Consider the following 22532-nt stretch of genomic DNA (forward strand, 5'->3'; position numbering starts at 1 on the left):
AATACTCCTTTCCTGGCAGGGAACCATTCCTTTGCCTAGTTATTTTGAGCTTTGTTACAACTGTTACCATGCAATGGCAAATTTGTGAAAAGGAGGTTAAGTGCTAAGGTTCAAGCATAATTCAGAGTGCCCTTGGCAAAGACAGAAGTGTTACTGGGTCTCATTCATCATTACCTGACTACTTAAGGTGCTGGAGTGGCTCATTATTGTTTTTATATAACTTCATGAGAGCTGTAATAGTCAAAGAGAGGAGTACCACAATTTTCCTCCCTTAACCCACATTCAGTGGGAAATAATATTTAAGACCTCAGAGAGCAATGCAAAACAGCTTCCTCTTCAGTAACCAAACACCCCTGCATGAGCTGTGTGGAGTGGCTCAGGCTCAGCTCCATTGAGGCTTTTGTTGTCTCTGGTGTGCAGCATTTTGGAGCTGATAGTGAGGAGCTAGTTTTGAGCAGGTCAGACCTACCTTCAGAGAACTATCACCTGCTTCTAAGGCAACCAGTCAGCTACACTTAGTCAGCTACACTTTTCTATTATTGATCCTACCTGTCATTCCTCCAGCATTCTTCCCACTGGGATCACAGTCCCAAATTCCACACCATATACAAATATCAATTCCTTGCTCATTCCTTGCTCCTCCACCAATTTTCACACCATCTCAATCCATTTGCACCTGTGCAAGGTGGCAGTGAAAATATACCAAACTGAGACATTCACGTGGCATCCTCCAGCAGCATTAGGCTTCCAGGCAGCAAAGTAACTCAAGAGGAGGGTTGAGTAAATCTTCAGCAGGGGCATGGCACTCTGCAGTGTGGGGAGAGATCACACCATCATGGAGCATTAAAATAAAAAGCTTCTGAAGTATAATAGATCTCAAACTTTATGGAGCAAAGACCTCCTTGCTGCTTCATTCTTACCTATTTGTCTTGCTCCCATTGACTCTAGGCAGTGGCTCAGAGTAGTCCATACCTGATAATTTTTGAACAAATAACCACCAGATTCTTAATGCTGAAGCCCTAACTATTTTTTATGTTATGTGGCTGTTTTAACTTTGTGTGTGTTGACAAGAATCTTTACAAATTTATTTCTTATAGCCATCAGGATTTGTTACTGTCTATTGGAGAAAGCAGTAGCAAATGCTACTGCAGGGTGAACAGTAACAGGCATTCAAATGCATCTGAACTGACTGGATCAGGAATAGAAAAAGAATACTGGGAGGATTAAAGAAAAGCACCTGTTCTAGAATGGAAGATTATGAGAATTTAGATTGTTTAAGCTAGCAAGGCAAAGGCTGTGTGAAGATATGCAATTACTTTGTAGAAAATATGTCAAGGAAATAAGCACTGAGAGGGAAATGGAGCCATTTCAGCTAAATGGTGATGCTGGCTTTGGAGCAAATGATATCTATTGGTCATGCTGGAAGTTAGAGGTGCTTGATTTTTTAATGCTTGAAGGAATGAAATCTTGAAGTAACTGCTCCATAGAATCAATTGGGGGGGGGGGGGGGGGGGCAGGGAAGGAGGGAAGAAGAGGTGGAAAGGGGAGAAACTGGCAAGTTTTAAAACAGTATCATCACTTGTGGATGTGATTATATGATGAAGATGCTGGTAACAGGAAGCTGAGCTCAAGTACCAGTTCAATGCACTTCAAAATTTTCCTTTACTGAAGGAATGGATTGGTTGTACACCTGGATCATGGGTTGTTAGGCATATCTGATGTGGGTTCAGAGAGGTGGGAGGATGCCTGTGAAACCCAGGTATCTGTGGTCACCTCCTGGACAGGATCTTTCACCTCAGCTCTGGGAGGCACATAGTGTTGTGAGAAACACTCCGTAGCCAATAACTTAGGCTCAGGCGGGGATCTCAGTGAAGTAGTAATTTATTCGCGATTGCAATGGCGGGCGCCCCACAAGCAGGAGAGAGCGCATCTACTAGTTCCAAAACACAGTTTATACACCTTTTGATGGCAGGACCCTCCCCTGTTTCCCCACTGAGTGGGTAATCCAGGTTCACAATCTATCTGATGCTTCACAAACAATGCATGGCTTTCAGTCGCCGGCCTGTTAAATTTCAAATTTCTTTTGACATTTTTACTGCTTGAAGTGGTAATGTTTCTTCACTTATCTGACTTGACTTGACACCATGATTTTCACCTAATTGTCCTAAGGAGTCTGATTGTCTGCATTTTACAAGGTTGCCTGCTAAACTTTCTTATCACTGTAAGCATATCTCAGTACCACATTCCCTCCTTCTAAACAATGTAACTCTGCAAAAACAACATTTCTATTCCCACAATTCCCCCCTTTTCTTTTTTTATAAACTGTTGATTTTTGCAAAAACTCTTTTTATTTTTACTTATTTATTTATTTTAAGTGTAATTTGGTAAATATATTCCTGTTCTTCACTTTCTTTGCTCTCCATTTCCTCTAATATCATTTTATCTGAGTAGGGTGGTGGATCTATGGTCATTTGTTTCAATAATGTGGTTTCAGTTAACCGCTGGACAAGTCCCCTTACACAGGTGATAATGCAACAGCCAATAGCTGTCAAAACTCCTGCTACTATAATCAAGGATGTAAATATGGACATTACCATCCCTTTCCATTTACCAAACCAAGATTTCAACCATCCTGTGATGGAAGTGTCTGCTCCCGAATTTTCTGCCAATTCATTGGCAAGGGTGGTAAGCCCTTGCAATGCTCTTGTTACGGTGCCATCCGGGGCAGTATTGTTAGGGATAAAAGTACGTTTGCCCAGCATCACGCATACACCACCCTTCTCCACGAGCATCATATCTAATGCTATCCTGTTTTCCCAAGCCATTTTGCTGATGGCATCTAGTTGTTCAGCAATTCTTCTCATCGCATCCTTGGTATAATTAATGAATCTCTGCTGATTATAATAGAAATAATTAATCCAATCCACATTTTTATTGATTGTTACCCACCAGAACAGTAACTCAAACCCTGCAGCAATTTAATTTCTGGCTTTATGTTCATCCGGAACTCCTCTAGGTACCCCAATAGAATCTATGTATACCCTATCATCAAATGATATTCCTAAGCCTCTTTTACTTCTTCTGGGTATTTGTGATGTTTCTCTTTCAAATGCCAGGGTGAAGGGTATAGCTGATTGAACAAGTGCACAAGTGCCTTCCCAATTAGATGGTAAGGTGGACCGTAAGATCTTCCCTCCACCGTACCACCAGAGATCTGCCCTGGGGATCTCTAGTCTTGAGCAGTTTCCCATCAAGTCCTTGGTAGCACAAGGCAAATTCTCCCAGATGCCAGGTAGCACTCACACCCTGCCGTGAGAGGCAAGCTGTATGGTTACCTATAGCTGTAGAGAATGCAGGGGGAACCGTGATATTGTTATCATGCAAGAAACAGCAAAGAGAGGCTTACAGGCCTCATTTCCCCAGGCAGTCTTTTCTTGGTACAATGCAATCATACATCGCATCCCTTGGGAGTCTTTGGTCCACCCCCATGGAAAGGGCACTATCTGGGCAATCGGTCATCCCGAGGCACAAGCATAGCAGTAGCTACGGTTGAGACTCTGGACAGTATATTTGACCCATTCTATCCAGGCATTCACATCCCCATACCCTGTTTGAATCTCAAATGTTTGAACTGCCACATTTCAGAGGGCCTCCTGTTTACTCTCCTGTTTTCTCCTTGAGTTTCTCCCTTTCTCTGATGGCAATAGAGGATTGTTTCCATACAGCTATTCTCAATCTGGCTGTTGTGTCTCTCCCAGTTATTTGTTCCTTCTGCTCAATTGTCATTGGGCATTTAAATCTCCACAAGCTAACACCTCACAAGCATCAAACGTGACGGCTTGTGGTACATAACCCTCTGTCACAGTCACCCATATTTTGATGCGGTATCCCGTTTTTGCTATTATCTGGTTATGCCTTTTCCAAGTTACCAATTGACCGAGGCCTTCTCTGAGGCCTAGAATCACTAAAAACAAAATTAGTAATCAATTTTTCCCTGTCATTATTTTTAAACCTTAGGTTTCCAAATAATTATCAATACAAAAATAAGATGTACACTACTACTATAACAACCCCCCCCTCGGGAGCACTGCAGTTCACTATAGGTCTGTCCTTTCTCTCAATCACAAGTCACACTCATTAGTTACCTGTGAAAATAAAAGGTTAGTTTACAATTGTAAGCTCTTATCCTGCTCAGAGTCCACTTTGAGATTTTTCTTTTCAATTTCAACTTCCAACAAGTCTTTTGTAGGAACAGCTTCCCAGGTACTAGCGTCGACAGATGCCTTCACTCGAGTATCGTGAGTCCAACCTTTTTCCGCAGTTCTTATGGCTGTTTCAGTGGTCAGTAATTGTCCTTCCCATTCAGGCTGGAGTTGACTCTTTCCAGGTCCGAATCAGGACCCAGTTTCCTGGGTGATGGTGGTGAATGGGGAATTCCAAAGGTGGGGTTTGAGCCAACAACCCACAGGTCCTGAGAGATGACAAAGAAGAGGACAACCCCAGAACACAGTTCTTAAGAAAACAATCTTGTTTTGAATTGTGGTATTTCATCCCTTCTGCCCAGATAGGGCAATCTGAACAGCGTCTCATATGGTGAAATTCCTATATCCTTTCTTGGTGCTGTTTAAACCTGTAGGAGTAAGCATTTTACCCAAGGAAGTTGGGTTTCTAACACTAGTTTAGTTAATTGCTTCTTTAACGTCTGATTCATTCGCTCCACCTTCCCAGAAGAGGAGAGGTGCCAGGGGCTGTGAAAATCCCACTCAATCTTTAAGGCCTGCTTTAACCCTTGCAGTAAAACTTACACCCATCTAGTCACGTGGTCAATTAGGACAAACAAGTAACTCAGTAAAGTCTACCTGTATACTTTGGAAAGGTCAAAGCCCTGGCTCCCGTCCCCTTCTAGATGGGTTACAGAAGACCTTTTATTTTAGCTTTTGACATATGGTACATCCTCTACATATGTGCTTCCCTAAAGTGTATATTCCTACACAGACATACTTTCTTAGTACAACATCACACATTGCTTGCACCTCCCAATGACTCTTTTGATGTAAAACAGTTAATATTTGCCTCATTATCACTTTATTCAGCATTTCTCTCCCATCAGGGAGTATCCGTTTTGCTTCAGACTTCATGGCTCCTGATTCCTTAAAAAAAATCATTGTTTTAAAGCTTTTTAGTTCTTTCTTAATTTTCAATAATTCCCTGAACTCTCTCTGGATTTATTCTTCATTTTCCCTCAGACATTAGATGCCTTAAATACCTGACTTCTCTTTCTCCATATTGTAATTTTTTATTTATTTATTTTTTTAATACTCCCAAGCCCTGCTTTCCCAGAAAGTTGAACAGCTTGTTAGTAGCTTTCTTCACAACTCTTTTCTCCTGTCCTGACAATAGAAAACGATCCACATATTTGTTAACATTAATACCTCCTTGGGAGGTTGTAATTGCTCCAAAATCTTTTTTTTTTTTTTTTTTTTTAGAACTTACCCAAATAGATAGGTGGCCCTGTAAACCCCTAAGGTAAAATTGTCCACCTATATTGTTGCTTCCGCCCCCATTTCAGGGTCTTTCCAGTCAGAGGTGAATATACGTTTGCTCTCAGGGCCTGAGAGCACTCCATTAATAACACTGTTATTCCAGTCTAACAATTTACTATTTGAATGCCCAATTTAATCATCAAATCCCTTCCCAACAAATTAGTCCTTGCCTTGGGTACATACAATAATTACCCAGTGATCATTTTATCCCCTAGTTTCAGCTTGGTATCCCCCCCAAAGTAGCACTGTTATCCCAGTACCTTCTACCCCCATCACTTTTTAGGGTTTCATTAGTTAATTTAATCCCTGATACTTTACAAGTCAGTAATGACCTAGCTACCCCAGTGTATTGGGTTTGATGGCAAGGTTCGGGGGCTGTGAGTAGGGGGGTGGGAAACTGCAGTGGCAGCCCCCGTAAGAAAAACTCAGAAGCCTCCCCGTGGCAGATAAAGGACAATTTCATCTGGCCCCAAAGGGGGGCCCACTGCTGCCCAGAGCCAAGCCATGAGCAACACAGTCCGTGCCTCTGTGAGAGCACATCCACGAAAACAAACAAACAAAGAAAGAAACAAAAACCTGCTGCTCAACAGCAGTTGGGAGAGCGAGAAACCCGCCCCCCCGCAGACACCAAAGTCAGTGCAGAAGGAGGGGGAGGAGGCGCTCCAGGCGCTGGAGCCGAAGCCCCCATGCGGCCGCTGGAGAGGCCCCTGGTGGAGCAGGCTGTTCCCCCCTCCTGTTCCCCTCCCCGATGCTTGGGAAACTGAACAAACACCACAGCAAATATGCAAATATACCAAAACTTCTAGACTGTTACTTAGATAATGCCTACATCTCCTTTCCCTGCTCATTCAATTTCAAACAGCTCTGTTAAATATTACATGCCACACCTTTAACACCTTCAGCAACCCTTTTAACACTTCCTTTATCTTTCTCCAGACTGTACTTTTCTAATACCAGCACCAAAGGCTCATTCTGAGTCCAACTTAATTCCATACCTTTTCCCTCCCAGATACTGAAACAACATATCAATATAGCATATTTCATCCCATTTTCCTTCTGTCCTCCTTCTTCCACTCCAGATATTCCTATTCGAAGTGGCCAGCCTGGCCACACTTAAAACATCTTATCAAAGCCTGTCTCTGCTGGGACTCGGGCCACAACACAAGCAGCCTTCTTTGCCTGCCATTCCTTCATCTCTCTTCCTCTCCTTTCCATCCTGGCCCTGACTCCCCCTGAAGATTTTCTTCATCTTTCTCCAACCCTCTGCCTCACTACCCGCTGCACTGTCAGTACCATTAGTTTCGCTCTCTGCTTTTCCTTCTCATCTCCCCTCCGGACACACACCTCCAGGGCCTCCCGCAGGAGGGTCCCCCAGTGACTGTTCACTACATTCCCCCATCTTCTGAAGCATTTTCTGCGTATTTTGCCAGGCTTTAATCACACAATGAACTTTCAAGAGCCCTTGGGATACTGGGTCCTCAGGTCTCATCCCCAAGTACTTTCTCATTCTGACCCCAAGTCTCTCATATGATTTCTGTGTTGCACACTATTATTATTCCAGCCAGGATTGGCAAGTGGGTATTTCTGCCCTGCTGGTATTACCCCTGGTCCTGGAGGATGAGCTCTTTCCCATTCTTGTATAGCAGCTCTCCTCCTGATCATTCCCATTTCTTTCCCTGTAAACAACATACTTATAGACATAATTCCCTCCCCCAAGAGTATAAATCAGGTCGTAGGAACTGGTCTAATTGTTCAACTAGGCTGTTGGGGTCCTCGAATAAAGACTTCCTCTCCTTCTTAAAAGTCCTAACCTCTCTGCTGGTAAGGAGGAGGGGGTAGTTCACCTAAGAGGGTACACAGTTAGTGTTAGTACTGTTAGTATCAGGGAAGGCAAAATTCTCAATATATCTTCTACCTTGTTCTAATTCTTGCCAGAGCCTAGAGTATGATCCTTCTTTAGGGACAGTGTTAATTCCAGTCCCTGTCTCCCTTCCTGGAGTGACTGCTGCTGCCACCAGTTCAATATTAAGATTGTAGGGAGCATAACTTGGCTCCTTCTCTGAAAAAGGAATCTTATTGTTTACACATAAATTTAAAGCCTGAATTTTCATCAGACCCGTATTTTGGCCAAAATACTGCTGTTTACTTAATTGGTTCTTTTGTCCAGACTGATACACAATATTTAACCTTTTTTTTTTTTTTTTTTTAATTACTTTTCTTTTACAATCCCTCTAATTTTGGGATTATGTTTCCAATTTCTTATCATTCTTCAGGAAGAACTATTAGTAGGCACTCCCCCAGGGATATCTCCCTGTCCCCTGGAACTCATATTTTCCCATTTTTCCTAACCCTCGCCAGTAGGTGCTACAGAATTTTCCCTTCTGCAGTGTACCACACACCAACGTACTGAAAAATGGGGGTGTACCGCCAAGCACTTCCCCGTGCAACCATTACTGCACACCTATGAGTTTACCAGATTCCCTGGAACTCGTACTTCCCATCTTTCCTAACCCTCGCTAGTATGTGCTACAGAATTTTCCCTTCTGCAGTGTACCACACACCAACGTACTGAAAGATGGGGGTGTACCGCCAAGCACTTCCCCGTGCCAGCGTTACCGCACACCTGAGTTTACCAGATTCCCTGGTGTACTTCCAAGCACTTCCCCGTGCAAGGATTACCGTACACCAGATTCCCCTGGTGTAGTGCCAGCACTTCCCCGTGCAAGGGCTTACCATACACCAGATCACTCGACCCCCAAGGCAATACTTAATATTTCTTACCTTGGTCTATGCACAGAGTTACTGGATCAATTCTTAAAAAAAAAACGGAGTGCCTACCTTCTTTCTTTCCCCACTATTTCACGGATCCTGCCTCTTTAACCAGTCTCGGGCCCTCTGTCAGCTTTCCGCAGAACCACCACCGTCGATGCACAGGACCGCTGAAATCAGCGGGGCATGCCTTCCTGCTGCTGCGGCGGTGGGGTTCCCCAGTAGATGACTGGATCCCGGACGAGCCCCCAAATTGTGAGAAACACTCCGTAGCCAATAATTTAGGCTCAGGCGGGGATCTCAGTGAAGTAGTAATTTATTCGCGATTGCAATGGCAGGCGCCCCACAAGCAGGAGAGAGCGCATCTACTAGTTCCAAAACACAGTTTATACACCTTTTGATGGCAGGACCCTCCCCTGTTTCCCCACTGAGTGGGTAATCCAGGTTCACAATCTATCTGATGCTTCACAAACAATGCATGGCTTTCAGTCGCCGGCCTGTTAAATTTCAAATTTCTTTTGACATTTTTACTGCTTGAAGTGGTAATGTTTCTTCACTTATCTGACTTGACTTGACACCATGATTTTCACCTAATTGTCCTAAGGAGTCTGATTGTCTGCATTTTACAAGGTTGCCTGCTAAACTTTCTTATCACTGTAAGCATATCTCAGTACCACATTCCCTCCTTCTAAACAATGTAACTCTGCAAAAACAACATTTCTATTCCCACAGTGTGAATCCTATGCTTCTTGACCATAGGAAGATTTTAATGCACAGCTTGTCAGATTGGGAAATTTGATTAACTCACTCCCCACCTGCGTCTGAATGGAGACATTATTATTTAGTCCACCGGAGTGCAAGTCCACTCTTTTTGTCCATGAGGCTCCCATGTGGAGGCTGAAGCAGCTTCTGTAGATGACGGTGTCCATGTTGCATCTACCTAAACTATGAGTGTGAGAAACCTGAACCGTAGACCATCTTTTGTGAGTGTTGCTTACTTATGTGCTAATGCCATGCTAAGGATATCCCTAAATATTTGTCAGTGTTTTCACCTTCAAAGGGTGGCAAGAACTTCCTGGGAGCTTTGCCTGTGTACAATCTAGCTCAGATCAGGGCAGCAGATGTAGAATTTTTGTTTATCAGCTGTATTGATAGTTTGTCTGTGAGCCCCTGGAATGCTGTTGTGTTAGAGTTGGTATAAAAATTGTTGGAATGATGATCTCTGTTCTCTGTTGCTTAGAGATAATATTCTCTCTGATTTAAGGGGAATCTGAGTAGCAAGGGGAAAAAAATAGGGGGAAAACATTGGTAGACTGATTCTGACCCATATAGCTTTCTACCATTCATAATATAATAGAGATAGAGTTGTCTTTATCTGATAAGACAATAATACAGCCCAGCCATAGAAATTAGTTAGTTGATCTTGATTTTTCCACCTGGGAACTCTGATTATTGTCTTGTGAAGCAGAGCACCTGGTCTATTATCCCATAAATAAGTGAGAGCAAATGCACTGTGTTTTCATTACACTGCACGGCTTCCCTGCAGGGCTGCTGTGTGTATTGGAATATGCTGCAATACAGGAATGAAAGTTGGAAATTTGCCCTAAGGTTTCCTGGAGAGACAGGGCTGTAGTAGCAGTTAGAGAAATTCTTGCTCTGCCCACTGGGGTTCTCTTCCACAGCTAAAAATGTGATTGTTGTTACTATTAATTAGAGCTGTATGGAAACATTCACAGGCAAACCTCAAGCCACGTCAAACATGCCTCTCAGGTTTGTGTTACAAGCTTAAATTGCAAATCAACACTGGTGAAAAAAGCACTGAGATGCCTGAAGGGAGTGGGTGAGTGAGCTAGAGCTCTGGCATCAAATGCTGTGGGAATATATTTAGGGCAAACCAAGTCCCAGATGTGGACTAATTAAGACTCACTTTCAGTTGACTTGGGGGATATTATCTAAAAACTCCAGGACTGCTGAATGTGCAGTTCAACCTCCTTTCTTCTTGATTTTAGTGCCCACACTGAGATTTTGCCCTGAGTCTATTTTGTTCCCATTTAAATTCTAGATGTTGTGCTCAAAAGCTCCACTTAAAAAAAAAAAAGGACGGCAATGACCCTGCTAATACCACTTGGTGCTGCAGTCAGACCTAGTACAACTGAAAGCCTTTGATGCTTTGCTCGATGTAAAGGAGGTGTTAAGGATCAGGCCAATGAGATCTAGGCTGATACTGCTGCAAATGGAGGGATGCTTTGCTTAACCAATGAAGCCACTTAGGAGAGAGACTAAAAAGTAAATCCCTACTGGTTGCTCAGTACATAGTCCAATAAAGCTATTCATATAGGTGGGGAGACTTTGCTAGAGCTCATTGGGATGCTGAAAGCATCTCTCCTGGTTAGCAGGAAAAGGCTTATGCAGCTGAAAATGCAGCAGGAGGGAAGTATGAGGGATCTACTCCAGCATCACCCATGAGATGTGTGTCAGACTGGGATGTGAGAGCTTTCCATCTCTCTCTGCTCTGTTCCAGATCGTTTGTTTTGACTGTGTGCATATGCTGTCAATTCACCAGCACCTCTACACAGTCAGTTACAATTCACATTTGTTGCTTTTTAATGAATGTTTGTTCACTGGAGCATTTTCCAGGGAGTTTGCATGGTGCAGAGAGCCAACCCACATCCCATCAGCCTCCAACACAATTTAAGGTGAAGAAACAAGCTCAGAAACAACTCAAAAATATATTATGTGGCATCTGCCTCCTGTGGTGTCAGACAGAAAGGGACTCTGTGAATGGGAGCCTTGCAAGGAAGTCCTAACAGCCATGTGGATTGAATAATTATTGCCAATGCAGTGGAAACTTCCAGGGAGAATCATGGCCAGCTGAGACAGCTTTAAAATCCAAATACAATCTCAGACACCACTGCACTGAATCATCTCACCATCTTCCGTTCCTACCACAAGGACATTATCTGGGATGCTATTCCCATCAGTGAGATGGAGAATGGAAGCAAACCAATGTCTATTGATTGCGTGGTGATGAGTGGCCCTTGAGAAAAGATTTCTTGTCTGCCCACACAGCAAGCTCAGAAAGGTGGCCCCACCAAGCTTCAGCAACCCTCTGGGACAAAGGGTGCTATACTGGCTCCACATGGTGTCAAAGCACCACCACACACAAGTAAAGTACCAATTCAAAGGATACTCTTGATGTCCTGTGAGGCCTCACTACCTAATTCAGAAGTGTTTGGCATCACAAAAATATTCCCAGGAGCCCCAGATCTTTGGGAAGTATTGCGAGACAGAAAGGACAAAGCCAAGACAGAAAGACAGATCCAAGACTGACTGTGATACTTCTAAAGATCCAGGATTTGTGGCAAAAGCGAACTCATAGGCTATGTGAATTCTTCAGTGAGTAGTGGGAGCCCAATCCACTTCATTGATGCAGAGCAAGGTAAATTCATAATTACTGTCAATAAACATGTTGAAGTTAATTACTTCTACCATTTGACATCTTTGCAAATGATGCAATGACTAACAGAGACTGCTTTCCTTTCTTTGCTGTGAAAGCCAAGGCTGCAGCTTGGGGAGGATGTATCAGGAATGCCAAGGAGTAGACAGAAGAGTGGACACCAGCATCAGGTGGCTCTGAATCCTGTTGGGGACATGAGCCTGAGACCAGGAAACTGGGCTCAGGTGGCAAAAATCTTTTACTTCCATCTCATTGCCCTCAAATGCCCTGCTTGGACAAAATCAACTTGAATTTAAAGTAGGTCAGACTCTCTAGAATTGAAGTCATCTAAGGATGCTTCACAGAGGAAGAAATTCATGTCAGTGTGACACCACTCTGTACAACGGCATTTAACAGAGTTGCTCTCCATTTACTGATCCACATGGTTCAGACAGTGGCTGTAACATAGAAGAAATGCTGCATCCAGATAGCACAACACATGGGTCATAAATCCCAGATGAAGGGAAGGACTAGAACAGAGATGAAGACAACACAAGAGAAATATGGGAGCAGAGTCCAATATTTCAAGGTGCTTTCAACAAAAACAACAAAAAAAAATGTGGAGAAATACTAGCATCCCAAGCACCTTTTAAGTGGATTTGGGGTCTCTCAAAAACTGATGTATACACTCAGATTCAAGTGTTTCATAACATAATCCCAGGTTTTTGGGGATACTCTGTTAGCAATTCAGTCTGAACTATTTTAATAGCATGAGGGCATCACGGACACTCCTTTTAGGTCTCACATGCTGAATTCACAGTTTAGCATTTTGACCTGCTCATTAGCATTTTGGGACTCAGGAAGGCCACACCAATGAATCAGGATTTCAGGCGCTTACTCAGCACCTGTGAGTTTTGTATCCTGTTAGCATTTCCAGGGAGTTTAAAACCTGCTTCCAGGGAAGTGTTTCCATTGGCCTGGAGAGAAATTCACATTTTGTATCCTGTCATTCCACAGCAGTTGAATGTTTCTGCTTCATTTTCATGGGAGGTGGCAGTCCCAGGCACTGCAGCTGCTGAGCTGCAGTTTGCCCTGTTCAAAATACACTCTGAAATCATTTAGTTTAACACATTAAGTCAATCCATTTCCTAAACCCAGCTGCAACTATAACCCTCCAGGGGATCTTGGCAGCACTGCTGAGCCAATACCACTCATGGGCACTGCTTGAGCACACAGACTTTTTGGGAAGGCAGTAGAGTGGAGAGGAGGAGGAGGATGTGAAAGAAGATCAGCAGAGCACTTCTGAGCAACATTTTCTTCTCCCAGAGCCTCCTACCATTCAACAGAAACACAAAAGAGAATAGAAAAATAACATTTACTGACTCTCAGAGGAATGCACGTCAGAGCCAAACTCCATGTGAGGAATCTATGCATTATTTATGTCTCTCAGTGCTGTTCGCTATCCCTCACTGGATGAGCAAGTTCTCTTGTTCAGAGAGATGCTTTTAACAGACAATTCTGTTTAAACCCATATCCCTCTTTTATCTACTCAGCTGAGACTGTAGAACATGGAGGTGTCACTGTGTTCACTTCATCTCCCCAGGTAAGAGCAGCCAAAAGGATTTGTCAGACCACCTGTCTGCAGGATGCGAACTCAAGCCTACAGAGCACATGGCACCTTCATCGCTTCTATCAAAGCCAGCAGATCAATGCTGAGCCAGGCAGTAATTAGCTTTGCATTCTCCTGTCTAGACGGGCCTTGAAAATGGTGCTTCTGAGTTGAGATCTTCCAGCTGGGGGACGTTGATTGCACAGGCTTGCCTGAGGGTTTCCCTTGGAAATGAGGCTGCTCTGTGATGGGTTCTTGTCCTGCTGGAGTACAGCCCAGTAAGACCTGCTTGTTGAAGTATGCCAAGCCCAACTCATGGGTTTTTGCTCCTTGATGCAAACCAGCTTCTTGTACAAGGTACAACATGAGGCCTATAGCCAACTTTGGTACCTGCTTCACTCCTTCCTGCATCTCCCATGGGTCTGAGGTCTTACTCCACCTCACCAAAAAGCAGGAAGAGGCTGAGCCAGGCAAAACCTCCCTATGGCTCAGGATGGACAGACAGATCCCTGCTGAGGAATCTGGAACTGTCTCTTCCTGGTCCGCAGTAAAATAAATTAGAACAAAAACCAGAGCAATATGAAGGTAGCAACTGTAAAGTACATTTCAGATACTGATATGGGCTTATTTGAATTTTACTTCTGTATTAACCTAAAATATGAACCTATATTTTAATATAACAAGTTTTTATATTGTGTCATACTAGACTTTGTATATTATTAAAAGTTTATATTAAATACAGTATTAAATGACTTTATTATGTACATTTATTAAGTGGATATTTAGTATATATTAGATGCTTCTGTAATTATAAAATGCCATCAGATATGTACATATGCTGTACAAATACGTACAGCAACATGCTGAAAATAAAATGGATTAAAGCAATAAGTGTGAATCGTCTGTTTTACCTACCTAAAAAAAAATATGTTAGCATTGTTGAAACTAAGCTAGGAAGTCCATGTAATTCATTTAGACTTTTGTCATGAAGTGGATTACACTCACTCAAATTGAAACTTTGGTTTGAAGGGAAAGAGAAGAAAAGGGAAGAAAACACATTTTCCTCTTAAACATTTTCTAATCATTTTTCCCCTCCATGCCTGTCCCATGCTAAGCGTAGGAAGAAGCAGCCTTCAGGGCTTGGCCACGGGGGCTCTGGTAGGCTGGTGGGAGAGCAGAAGCCACGGGGGCAAGGTTTTGGAGTGATTGCAGAGGAAAACGCAGTACCACTTTGGTGGTAAACCAAGTGTGGGTTTATTCCTCTGCCTCTAGCGTGGTCCTAATCTCTTGGGCTTTCAGTGCGATTAACATTCTCCAGTGCTCATGTATGTACAGCAGGGATCCCCACCATACAAACATCCTGAACAACACTACGCTAGCAGGAATCCACACAAGCCTCCTGGAACACAGCCTTCATGGGTACAAGTGGTCAAAACCATGCTATAAAATACCCAAACATACACATGGACTCTGTGCCATGAGGGATTCCCTTTCAGATCATATCCCTGTGCTGGAAATGGCCTTTTTCTCTAAAATGCAAATTTTTCAGCTGAACAGATCCTAATCCCAGCTACACGTGCACACAGGCTGGGTGAGGTTGCTCATGAATGGAAGGCACTATATGGAGCTGGCAAGGCTCATGAGCCTTTGAGCACATGGGATCTCTCATATTTCAATTAGTTGGGCACCTGGGATACTTCAATTAGTTTTGCAGCAATTCTCCCTGCAATCACATACACACATGTTGCAAGGGGGAACTGTGAACACTCTTGAAGATGCCCGGGCAGGAAGCCCAAGTAGGAACATTCAAAAAGGCAAGAGCAATTGCCAAGAGCTTCCTTTTTCTTCTACACCAGCACTATTTATCGTGCCCACAGACCAATTCTCCATGTTGAGTACCTCTGGAAGTTACAAGCAATGAGGTTTAGGAAATTCAGGCTCCATGGTTGGCTCCTCTGGTGACAAGCATTTTTGAGAGCAGACAAGACAAGCAATTTTACACCAGTGGTTATGAGTGCTTCAAGGAAGTGCTTATAATACAGAGATAAATACTGGGCTCAGCTGTATATAGTGGCATACAGGGGAGGATAGGCAGGTGTCAGAGCTCAGTCCAAGCACCTGGAAAGCTCCTTTCCTGAATTAGAATCATAGAATCATAGAAACATAGAAACACAAGGTTGGAAAGGACCTACAAGATCACCTAGTCCAACCATCCTCCTATCACCAATACTACCCACTAAGCAATTAAATCATATCTCATAGCACCTCGTCCAGCCACTTCTCGAACACCACGAGGGATGGTGACTCCAGCACCTCCCTGGGCAGGCCATTCCAGTGCCTGACCACTAGTCAGTGGGGGCTTCTCAAACACAGGTACCCCTGTGGCTTTGAACCTATGGAGGAATTCATTTTCCTAGGTGCATTTGTTAAGGGCTCAATGAGAGCTCATAAGAAAAGCACTGAAGATTTGTCAGCATGGCCCTGGAAAGACATCTCAAAGGAAAACATATTTTTTCCTCTTCTTTCAAGGATCTCCCACTTTTCATTCCTACCATATGCACACAAGGCAAGGGTCAGACGTGATGAAGAAGAAACACCTTCCCCACCCCTTCTAGGAGGTGTTCATCAAGGAAGAGGCGCTGTAAATAATCCTTCTTTCCATTCACAGTTGTGGGATTTATGTAGTGAGAAACTAATGCCCTGCTTGCAATAGAGAGCGTTTGAAGCATTTATTTCCAATCCTCTCCCCCACACACCCACCTTGGAATGACAAATAAAAGATTGTAATTTTCTGGGAGGCATGGTTTATGTGAAGCAATGCATTTTACTGTCCAAGCAGCTAAATATTATGTAGCACAGCAGTTGATATGAGGTTTGGGCAGTATATTCTTTGGCAGACTTTCCATGATTTTCTGATTCACTGAGCTAATATGGGATGATTAAGACAAGTCATCCTTACTGGCTACTACTCTAATTTTTCCTCATCATCATGTAATTTTTCCTAATTTACTTTTGCACAAGTGGACTGTTCCTCCTTTTCCATGTAAGTCTCCTGTATAAATTTTCTTTTTCTTATGTACCCTTGGTGGCTATATCCCACGGAGAAGGTTCAGGAAGCATGTCTGTGTGTCTGTCTCAGTCATGCTTAAGTTCACTGTTCTCAAAGCTGGGAAACCTGGAGGATGCAGACCACTTGTCCTGTGACTTGTGACTCTGAATCTGTTTCTGCACTGAAGCACAGCCTGTCCAAAAGGGCTATGCTGCAGATGACCCTCAGTACCTGAGACACATTTCTTGCTTAATATTGAGGACGACAGTCAGCGACCAAGTTGCCCACACTGCACTTCTTTGTTTAAAGCATACACAAATCTCATTGGTAATGTGGTTCTGTAATTGTTAACTCTATTTTAGAGAGATTTAATGGCATGTCTAACTCTTCCTCTGTCTTCATGCAATCTCTGTTCCTGATACTGGCATTTAACTGGCTAATATCCTTGTCTTGACATAATTTGGATGCTGTCCTGTAGTTAACAGGTTATAATATGCCTATTTAACAGTGCAGATAATTTCCTCTCCTTGGCCCTGGGAATTTACATTTGCCAGCTTCTACAGACCATTGCATAGCTGCCCATCTCAAAATATAATGATGTTGGCTCTGCTTTTCTTCTCTGTCTTCAGGCTCTTTTGTTGGTGTTACTGGTGTCAGTGACGCACCACGAGCTGGTTACAGTTTTGCTTCTAGCCTCAGCAAGGCATAAGGAGCATAATAGAACTGTAAGCATGTCAAAGGACAGGCAATCTGTCTTTATGTTTTAATAATCTTAACAGAAAAGTTAAGATTAACATGGTTACTTTCTGCTTTACTTTGGAGCACAGCATCATGTAAGGTTATCAGGTTCCTTGTTTTTCTGTTTTTTATTCACTCACTGAGTTTACTAGAGGATGCAGAGTGCAAATAACTGAAAAGGCAGGCTACATACACATCATAAGTAGATATGTTAGCATAGTTCTAGGTATAAATTCTCTCATGTATTACAGGAGCAGGTTAATATTCTGCACCAGTGGTAATGGTAGCTACATAATAACTGAGATATAGAACACCATAATATTACCAATATAGTCTTGATGACTATCACTAAATTTAGACATTGCATTATCCTCTTCATTTGTATTTTGTGACTATACTTGTGCTTATGTTATTTCTGCTATGTGATGAGAGAACATTATTTAGAAAAGAAGCAACAGGAGTTGTCATTGGCCTGGGGACAAGTGTAGGACACTGCTTGTGATTGAACCAGGATAAGGGCAAAGGCAGATCAAGGTAAAGCATTTAAGATAGGGATAGAAGAACATTAATGCATTTGTATGCAGAGAAATTCTGGTCACATGAAGAAGAAATCATAAAAGAAATGGATTTCCTTTGACCTCCTAAATTTACAGAAAAAAAGAATTAAGAGAAGAGCAGAAGGGTCTAAAAATACATCAGGAAGCCTCTGGAGAGAGAACAGGGATGACATACTCCATAACTGCAATGATAGAAGATTCTGACTGTGTAAAAAAAGCATTGGAGATGCGTTAATGAAGCACTTGAGTAAGGTGTTTGGGAGCTTGGAAATGGTCCATCATCAGTAGCCCTTAAGACAAGGGGAGATAAACACCTGCAGAAGCAATGTTAATAGAACTTACTGAAACAGAAAACTGGTTAAAAATCACTTTGCATTCCTTCTCATTAGAGCTGTGCTAACTTCCACCCAGAGGTTCTTCACTGAGAGGGTTGTAGCACACTGGAACAGGCTCCCCAGGGACGTAGTCATGGCACCAAGCCTGTTGGAGTTTAAGAAGTGTTTAGACTGTGCTCTTAGTCATATGGTCTGAATTTTTGGGTAGATCTGTGTGGAGCCAGAAACTGGAGTCAATAATCCTTATGGGTCCCTTCCAACTTAGAAGATTCTATGATTCTAAATGAGAAGTTTCTATCAGGTGCTTGCAGGGTTTTAGACGTGAAGTTTCCTCCATTCCCACATCATTTTTTTAATGAGTGATGCAAGAAGACTGCTCCTATTGAGTATGTCTGGCAATACCCTAAACACACTGCCCTGGCAGTAGCAGCAAACTTTTAGCAATTGCAACTCCAGACCAGTGAGCAATACAACCACTGACTTTTCCTGGTGGGGATGGATTCACCATGAATAGGTAGTTACTGACCCAGTGCTTCTTCTGGTCACTGCTGGGACAAACTGGCCAAAGCCAAACTTTGGATGGGAGGGGAACATGATCTTAAATAGAAAAGTCAGGAGAGCCTTTGAGCATATAACTAACTTGCATTTGTGTCCCATCAAAGCTAGTGGAATGAAAGCTCATGGAGAAGGTGAACGCTGGAAAGCTGGGAGAGCTACTAAAGAGACACATTAGATGGATGCCCCTGATGCTCACCACAGCTTGGAAGGGACCCAAAGTCCAAGAAGGGAACAATCCCAGCAGAGGATTGTCTTAAGCATGGGCAGAGTGGGAAGATGGACAAATGGTTTGGAGTTGCTGTGGGAGCAACAAGAGCCTTTTTGGGGAGCTCTCAGCAGTGCTCACAAGACATTTCTGGTTGGGTCTGCTCCATGCTGGGCTGGATGGCAGCTCATACAGGTCCTGAAGTGACAGTGCTTAAGGGACCTCAAGCAGGGCCCTGGCAGCTGTCCTATGTAATATATAGTCATTACAACCTGTCATCCAGTGACTTTGCTTCACAACCTTAGCTAATACAGAGACAATTTATCTGTGTTATATTCTGTCCTTATAAATAGAATGTCATCAACCCCTGTTATAAGCATGAGAGTGGAGTCAGGGTCTCTTCAGTGAAGGCCTTAAATCCAGAGGAAAGCCGAAACATATCCCAGGTTATCCAAGGGGTGTCCCTGGCCTTTCAGTAGTAATTAATTTTGTTGTAGGATGTTTCATGTACGTGTCTCCGGGGATGCAAATTCCACCTGTTCAATTAATTTGTAGTTTTGCATCCTGGTTAGCCCTCAGGTACACTCATCTCTCATCATTATTTACTAGTGCACATCATCTTTCTCCTCTCCAAAGGCATTTCACCAGCTAGACAGACTGTGGTTCTGTAATCAAAGCATTTTGTGATGAGAGAGGAAAGTTAGATTGGAACAGTAGACACCATGGAGGAAGGCTCAATGTATTTGCTCCTCATTTACAGTTAATCATCTTCCCACAGCATAGTGCCACAGGCCCTTAATTGTTGAATGTAGTCAAGTCTTTGGGTTTGCATCCTGTGAAGGGGGTGGTGTGGTGCTTTAGCCCCATTCTACAGTTAAAACTTGAAAGATGACATATGGAAACTAAAGGAATCCATAGTACTGGAAAAAGAACTGTTTCCTAGTACACACAAACATACGTAGCTTTCTACAGAATACAGAGAATTGCTGTTTGTTTTTTGTGTGTTTTTTTTTTTTTTTGCCAGTATCCTGATCAGAAAGTCAAGCAGCTAATTTCTGTCAGCTAGAAGCCATGAGACTCATTTCTGTCAGTTAGAAGCCATGAGAAAGCAAAGGGAAAAGGATGAAAAGAGACAACAACTGTTACAGGTGTGTTTGTGTTTTTGTTTTTTAAAAAAAAGAGGGAGAAAAGTGTCTTCTGTTCTTGGTATCATGCCACATGAGCAGCATCAGAGCTCTAATAGAATTCAGAAAGGTATAAGATAAAGATAACAGAAGAAATGAATCCCAGTAAAGACAAGACTATGATCATTAAGGGAATTTTAACTTAGCCTGAAGTGATGCACTGGAAACATTTTAAAACATAACCTCTCCATGACCTTGAAAAAGATTTCTCCCTGTTTGAAAATAAAATTCAGAAGGGGAGAAAGAAGAGAATTGATAGAATAAGTACTCCAGACTTTAAACATAGATGTTACTGAATCCAGCCTACATAAAGCTTTCTCATGAAAAAGCTTCTCTATCGTTCCATCTTATTTGCATTTGGGAGAGTGGCTGACAGGTGACTAGGATACTAGATTAAGCACTAAAGTTTGCAATCCTTTATATATGTAGACTGAAAAGGAGGTCCAGGATTAGGGGCTGTTCTGTTACCTATTTGTAATGCAGATAACATATACTGCATTTCTTGCCAGTGTTTCAAAGCTGAAAATAGAACTGTTTCTTTCATATTCAGCATACAATTAGGCATTCCATGCGAAAATATTTCATATGGTTAGTTGTACATGACCAACAGGCATCAATGACAGAAACAATGAGTAGCAACAGCTACTTTGGAGTAGAACGAAGAACATTGTTGGCCCAGAGTTTACGGATATCACATGTGAGATTAGAGAGGACAAATTGAACATCAGAGCATAATGTTAGGCAAGACGCACATGACCTCTTTGTCCCATGGGGACAGAAAAACTTTAGCTACCACCTCTATTCCTCCTGATTCATCTGAGTGTCAGAGGAACTATGCAACATGGTTTTGATTCCAGTCAAAAACTTGGGCAGGCTCCCTATACTGTCACAGACTGGGAAGCTCTACAGTAGCCACAGTTGTTTGAGCTGGGTGGGCCATGGACATCTTGTCTTAGTGCTGGTGACCAGTCATCAAGACCACTATCTATAGGTTGAACACCAGCAGATATTAAAACTGCTCACCTATGTCACTTGCTATGACCAAACTCAGGGAAGTTTTGTTTTAGGTTAAGTACATAACAAGCCTGCCTGAAGTGAGGTAGTCTGGTCAAGAGAAAGGGATTCCTACCTGACTGGATTTGTAAAGGGAAGGGAAGGTAACAAACACACCACATGAAAGCCAACTTTTATAACTTATTCCATGACCAGTCCTTTCAGCTTGGTCAAATAATTTATTTCCATCTCTTTGGCTTGGGATCTGGCTTGCCATCACTGTCATGTTTTCCAGGTGAGGTGAGAGATGGGTCATTATGTTCTTGAGGAAAAACTCTCTTCACAGCAGTAATAGCTACTAGCATCTTGAATGGCCTCCCATCTCCTCCATCTTACTGCTGATGGCCATATCAACATCTGGATTACTTGATCTCCAGCAGAGAATGATGCCTTAGGGCTCTGGGCACATTCTGGATTCTTTTATACTCTTTGGGACCTCTGCCACATAACAACAAACTGGATGATGTCAGCAACCTGCCAGGAAGAGCAGGAAGGCAGCTTCACCTCTTCTGAAGCTAATAAGCTATAGAAAAAACACACTTGCCCTTCAGACTTCTTTCTGTTGGCCACCAACACTGATCTTGGCTGATGACCCAGGAGAGTTCATACTGCTCTGCTCCCCTCTTATACCATAGAAATCACAATGACAGGTGGTAGGAACCTTTCAAGGGGTGTCACAATAGCTCTTTCTCAACCTTGTTAAAGTAATTGCAACAGTGGAGGCTACAGCCCCTTTCCTCAATGGTATCTGGGAGGTTCTTCTCTGAGCTGCGTTGGCAGGACCTCCTAATGGAAGTAATACTGGTTTGGATTGTTCTCAATGTGGTACACACAATTACAGCTTCAAATTCTTGTCATGTTGATTCTGGGGAAATAATTGGTTGGGGATAAGTTTTATCCATTTTTGGTTTATATCAGGAGAGTTCTCTTCTTTCTGTATGCATGTTTGTGAGAAGTCACTATTCCTCAATGACATTTGTAAGCAGTGTGGCCATGGTGAAATGCATATTTACAGCCAGACTTGCTCTTTTTTAACAGGTCCATGCAGAGCATCTTTTGCTTCTGGCAAGAACAGCCAGACACTCCCCCAGAAAATGCTAGAGCCAGTAGGCAGTCCATCTCTCCACTTCCTTCTGAAGGTTCAGCTATTCTGCAGCTTGAGGTCCATAAGTGAGGTCCTGACGCCCACTGAGGAGGTGAAAGGCAGAGTGCGTGTGGTAATGTATATCCTAGGAGGAGTTAAGTCTTGATGTGCTTGATGCTTTCTCAACAGAGCATCTCAGGGACACGGTTGAAGTATGTCCATGATGTGTTAGCCTGGAATGTTGTGGTAGTGTCAAAGCATTAATAAGATCAGACTGAATCTTTTGAATGTTGTTTCCTCCAGAGGGAAAGGGGGTGGTGATGTTGAAAAGATGAAAGGGAAGAGTGCTAAAGTTCTTCTTCCTGAGGAAAAGGAGATCACAACCTTTTAACTGTGGATTACCCCTTTCACC

At 42.8% G+C, this 22532-nt stretch overlaps 1 protein-coding gene across 5 annotated transcripts in view; it reads left to right on the top strand.

The window, feature by feature from the left end:
- The window catches only part of ASIC2 (acid sensing ion channel subunit 2), a 577174-nt gene that overhangs the window by 21762 nt on the left and 532880 nt on the right, over window positions 1-22532 (top strand). The window lies entirely within an intron of this gene.

The sequence above is a fragment of the Aythya ferina genome, assembly GCF_964211825.1.
Source record: "Aythya ferina genome assembly, chromosome: 23".
In the NCBI taxonomy this organism is placed as follows: domain Eukaryota; kingdom Metazoa; phylum Chordata; class Aves; order Anseriformes; family Anatidae; genus Aythya; species Aythya ferina.